Raw genomic sequence first — 6,234 nt, 5'->3', positions numbered from 1 at the left:
TACTGGCTATTACTTCAACATAGAGGCTTCTTCTGTGTTCTACTATGGTGCTTTTAGTGTCTCCGCATACCGCAGCATGCGACATAGCTTTGCAGACGATAAATGTGACCGTCTCAGAGAGAAACTCGGCCAATGTGACGATCTGGCTTTAAGTCGATTCGATAACAAATGACGAAAAAGGACGGATTTCTCAGGTTTTTACTACATATAAACACTTTTCACATTCTCCCATGCAACGCGATTGCTAGTCCTCCTTTCATGCAAAATCTTAAGGTCCTAGGTCATGTCCAATCCACCAAAGCCGGCTAAAAAGTGAATAATCGACAACTAAAACTTGAATTGTACTACTTCTTACTGGCTATTACTTCAACATAGAGGCTTCTTCTGTGTTCTACTATGGTGCTTTTAGTGTCTCCGCATACCGCAGCATGCGACATAGCTTTGCAGACGATAAATGTGACCGTCTCAGAGAGAAACTCGGCCAATGTGACGATCTGGCTTTAACTCGAATCGATAACAAATGAAAATGGACGGATTTCTCAGGTTTATACTGCATATGAACACTTTTCACATTCTCCCGTGCAATGCCGCAGCTAATCCTCCTTTCATGCAAAATCTTAAGGTTTCACCTCATGTCCAAGCCTCCAAAGCCGGCTAAAAAGTGAATAATCGATAACTAAAACTTGAATTGTACTACTTCTTACTGGCTATTACTTCAACTTAGAACCTTCTTCTGTGTTGTGCTATGGTGCTTTTAGTGTCTCCGCATACCGCAGCACGGGACATAGCTTTGCAGACGATAAATGTAACCGTCTCAGAGAGAAAAGCGGCCAATGTGACGATCTGGCTTTAAGTCGATTCGATAACAAATGACGAAAATGGACGGATTTCTCAGGTTTTTACTACATATGAACACATTTCACATTCTCCCGTGCAACGCGGCTGCAAATCCTCCTTTCATGCAAAATCTTAAGGTCCTAGGTCATGTCCAAGCCACCAAAGCCGGCTAAAAAGTGAATAATCGACAACTAAAACTTGAATTGTACTACCTCTTACTGGCTATTACTTCAACTTAGAACCTTCTTCTGTGTTCTACTATGGTGCTTTTAGTGTCTCCGCATACCGCAGCACGCGACATAGCTTTGCAGACGATAAATGTAACCGTCTCAGAGAGACAAGCGGCCAATGTGACGATCTGGCTTTAAGTCGATTCGATAACAAATGACGAAAACGGACGGATTTCTCAGGTTTTTACTACATATAAACACTTTTCACATTCTCCCATGCAACGCGGCCGCTAGTCCTCCTCTCATGCAAAATCTTAAGGTCCTAGGTCATGTCCAAGCCACCAAAGCCGGCTAAAAAGTGAATAATCGACAACTAAAACTTGAATTGTACTACTTCTTACTGGCTATTACTTCAACTTAGAACCTTCTTCTGTGTTGTACTATGGTGCTTTTAGTGTCTCCGCATACCGCAGTTCGCGACATAGCTTTGCAGACGATTAATGTAACCGTCTCAGAGAGAAAAGCGGCCAATATGACGATCTGGCTTTAAGTCGATTAGATAACAAATGACGAAAACGGACGGATTTCTCAGGTTTTTACTACATATGAACACTCTTCACATTCTCCCGTGCAACGCGGCTGCTAGTCCTCCTTTCATGCAAAATCTTAAGGTCCTAGTTCATGTCCAAGCCACCAAAGCCGGCAAAAAAAAATAATCGATAACTAAAACTTGAATTGTACTACTTCTTACTGGCTATTACTTCAACTTAGAAGCTCCTTCTGTGTTCTACTATGGTGATTTTAGTGTCTCCGCATACCGCAGCACGCGACATAGCTTTGCAGACGATAAATGTAACCGTCTCAGAGAGAAAAGCGGCCAATGTGACGATCTGGCTTTAAGTCGATTCAATAACAAATGACGAAAATGGACGGATTTCTCAGGTTTTTACTACATATGAACACATTTCACATTCTCCCGTACAACGCGGCTGCTAGTCCTCCTTTCATGCTAAATCTTAAGGTCCTAGTTCATGTCATAGCCACCAAAGCCGTCTAAAAGGTGAACAATCGACAACTAAATCTTGAATTGTACTACTTCTTACTGGCTATTACTTCAACTTAGAAGCTTCTTCTGTGTTGTACTATGGTGCTTTTAGTGTCTCCGCATACCGCAGCACGCGACATAGCTTTGCAGACGATAAATGTAACCGTCTCAGAGAGAAATTCGGCCAATGTGACGAACTGGCTTTAAGTCGAATCGATAACAAATGACGAAAATCGACGGATTTCTCAGGTTTATACTGCATATGAACACTTTTCACAATCTCCCGTGCAACGCGGCTGCTAGTCCTCCTTTCATGCAAAATCTTAAGGTTTCACCTAATGTCAAAGCAACCAAAGCCGGCTAAAAAGTGAATAACCGACAACTAAAACTTGAGTTGTACTACTTCTTACTGGCTATTACTTCAAATTAGAAACTTCTTCTGTGTTCTACTATGGTGCTTTTAGTGTTTCGGCATACCGCAGCACGCGACATAGCTTTGCAGACGATAAATGTAACCGTTTCAGAGAGAAGAACAGCCAATGTGACGATCTGGCTTTAACTCGAATCGATAACAAATGAAAATGGACGTATTTCTCAGGTTTATACTGCATATGAACTCTTTTAACATTCTCCCGTGCAATGCCGCTGCTAATCCTCCTTTCATGCAAAATCTTAAGGTTTCACCTCATGTCCAAGCCTCCAAAGCCGGCTAAAAAGTGAATAATCGATAACTAAAACTTGAATTGTACTACTTCTTACTGGCTATTACTTCAACTTAGAACCTTCTTCTGTGTTGTACTGTGGTGCTTTTAGTGTCTCCGCATACCGCAGCACGCGACATAGCTTTGCAGACGATAAATGTAACCGTCTCAGAGAGAAAAGCGGAGAATGTGAGGATCTGGCTTTAAGTCGATTCGATAACAAATGACGAAAATGGACGGATTTCTCAGGTTTTTACTACATATGAACACATTTCACATTCTCCCGTGCAACGCGGCTGCAAATCCTCCTTTCATGCAAAATCTTAATGTCCTAGGTCATGTCCAAGCCACCAAAGCCGGCTAAAAAGTGAATAATCGACAACTAAAACTTGAATTGTACTACTTCTTACTGGCTATTACTTCAACTTGGAAGCTTCTTCTGTGTTGTACTATGGTGCTTTTAGTGTCTCCGCATACCGCAGCATGCGACATAGCTTTGCAGACGATAAATGTGACCGTCTCAGAGAGAAATTCGGCCAATGTGACGATCTGGCTTTAACTCGAATCGATAACAAATGAAAATGGACGGATTTCTCAGGTTTATACTGCATATGAACACTTTTCACATTCTCCCGTGCAATGCCGCTGCTAATCCTCCTTTCATGCAAAATCTTAAGGTTCCACCTCATGTCCAAGCCTCCAAAGCCGGCTAAAAAGTGAATAATCGATAACTAAAACTTGAATTGTACTACTTCTTACTGGCTATTACTTCAACTTAGAAGCTTCTTCGGTGTTGTACTATGGTGCTTTTAGTGTGTCCGCATACCGCAGCACGCGACATAGCTTTGCAGACGATAAATGTAAACGTCTCAGAGAGAAATTCGGCCAATGTGACGAACTGGCTTTAAGTCGAATCGATAACAAATGACGAAAATCGACGGATTTCTCAGGTTTATACTGCATATGAACACTTTTCACATTCTCCCGTGCAACGCGGCTGCTAGTCCTCCTTTCATGCAAAATCTTAAGGTTTCACCTAATGTCAAAGCAACCAAAGCCGGCTAAAAAGTGAATAACCGACAACTAAAACTTGAGTTGTGCTACTTCTTACTGGCTATTACTTCAAATTAGAAGCTTCTTCTGTGTTCTACTATGGTGCTTTTAGTGTTTCGGCATACCGCAGCACGCGACATAGCTTTGCAGACGATAAATGGAACCGTTTCAGAGAGAAGAACAGCCAATGTGACGATCTGGCTTTAAGTCGATTCGATAAAAATGACGGAAACGGACCGATTTCTCAGGTTTTTACTACATATGAACACTTTTCACATTCTCCCATGCAACGCGATTGCTAGTCCTCCTTTCATGCAAAATCTTAAGGTCCTAGGTCATGTCCAAGCCACCAAAGCCGGCTAAAAAGTGAATAATCGACAACTAAAACTTGAATTGTACTACTTCTTACTGGCTATTACTTCAACTTAGAACCTTCTTCTGTGTTGTACTATGGTGCTTTTAGTGTCTCCGCATACCGCAGTTCGCGACATAGCTTTGCAGACGATAAATGTAACCGTCTCAGAGAGAAAAGCGGCCAATATGACGATCTGGCTTTAAGTCGATTAGATAACAAATGACGAAAACGGACGGATTTCTCAGGTTTTTACTACATATGAACACTCTTCACATTCTCCCGTGCAACGCGGCTGCTAGTCCTCCTTTCATGCAAAATCTTAAGGTCCTAGGTCATGTCCAAGCCACCAAAGCCGGCTAAAAAAAAATAATCGATAACTAAAACTTGAATTGTACTACTTCTTACTGGCTATTACTTCAACTTAGAAGCTCCTTCTGTGTTCTACTATGGTGCTTTTAGTGTCTCCGCATACCGCAGCACGCGACATAGCTTTGCAGACGATAAATGTAACCGTCTCAGAGAGAAAAGCGGCCAATGTGACGATCTGGCTTTTAGTCGATTCAATAACAAATGACGAAAATGGACGGATTTCTCAGGATTTTACTACATATGAACACATTTCACATTCTCCCATACAACGCGGCGGCTAGTCCTCCTTTCATGCAAAATCTTAAGGTCCTAGTTCATGTCATAGCCACCAAAGCCGTCTAAAAGGTGAACAATCGACAACTAATTCTTGAATTGTACTACTTCTTACTGGCTATTACTTCAACTTAGAAGCTTCTTCTGTGTTCTACTATGGTGCTTTTATTGTTTCCGCTTACCGCAGCACGCGACATAGCTTTGCAGACGATAAATGTAACCGTTTCAGAGAGAAGAGCGGCCAATGTGACGATCTGGCTTTAAATCGATTCGATAACAAATGACGAAAACGGACGGATTTCTTAGGTTTCTACTACATATGAACACTTTTCACATTCCCCCGTGCAACGCGGCTGCTAGTCTTCCTTTCATGCAAAATCTTAAGGTCCTCGGTCATGTAAAAGCTACCAAAACCGGCTAAAAAGTGAATAACCGACAACTAAAACTTCAATTGTACTACTTCTTACTGGCTATTACTTCAGCTTAGAAGCTTCTTCTGTGTTCTAATATGGTGCTTTTAGTGTCTCCGCATACCGCAGCACGCGACATAGCTTTGCAGACGATAAATGTAACCGTCTCAGAGAGAAAAGCGGCCAATGTGACGATCTGGCTTTAAGTCGATTCGATAACAAATGACGAAAACGGACGGATGTCTCAGGTTTTTACTACATATGAACACCTTTCACATTCTCCCATGCAACGCGGCTGCTAGTCCTCCTTTCATGCAAAATCTTAAGGTCCTAGGTCATGTCCAAGCCACCAAAGCCGGCTACAAAGTGAATAATCGACAACTAAAACATGAATTGTACTACTTCCTACTGGCTATTACTTCAACATAGAAGCTTCTTCTGTGTTCTACTAGGGTGCTTTTAGTGTCTCCGCATACCGCAGCACGCGACATAGCTTTGCAGACGATAAATGTAACGGTCTCTGAGAGAAAGGCGGCCAATGTGACGATCTGACTTTATGTCGAATCGATAACAAATGACGAAAATGGACGGCTTTCTCAGGTTTATACTGCATATGAACACTTTTCACATTCTCCCGTGCAACGCCGCTGCTAATCCTCCTTTCATGCAAAATCTTAAGGTTCCACCTCATGTCCAAGCCTCCAAAGCCGGCTAAAAAGTGAATAACCGACAACTAAAACTTGAGTTGTACTACTTCTTACTGGCTATTACTTCAAATTAGAAGCTTCTTCTCTGTTCTACTATGGTGCTTTTAGTGTTTCGGCATACCGCAGCACGCGACATAGCTTTGCAGACGATAAATGTAACCGTTTCAGAGAGAAGAACAGCCAATGTGACGATCTGGCTTTAAGTCGATTCGATAAAAATGACGGAAACGGACGGATTTCTCAGGTTTTTACTACATATGAACACTCTTCACATTCTCCCGCGCAACGCGGCTGCTAGTCCTCCTTTCATGCAA

Source organism: Schistocerca gregaria, unplaced genomic scaffold (assembly GCF_023897955.1).
Source record: "Schistocerca gregaria isolate iqSchGreg1 unplaced genomic scaffold, iqSchGreg1.2 ptg000484l, whole genome shotgun sequence".
Classification (NCBI taxonomy): Eukaryota; Metazoa; Arthropoda; class Insecta; order Orthoptera; family Acrididae; genus Schistocerca; species Schistocerca gregaria.
This window is presented reverse-complemented; position numbering follows the sequence as displayed.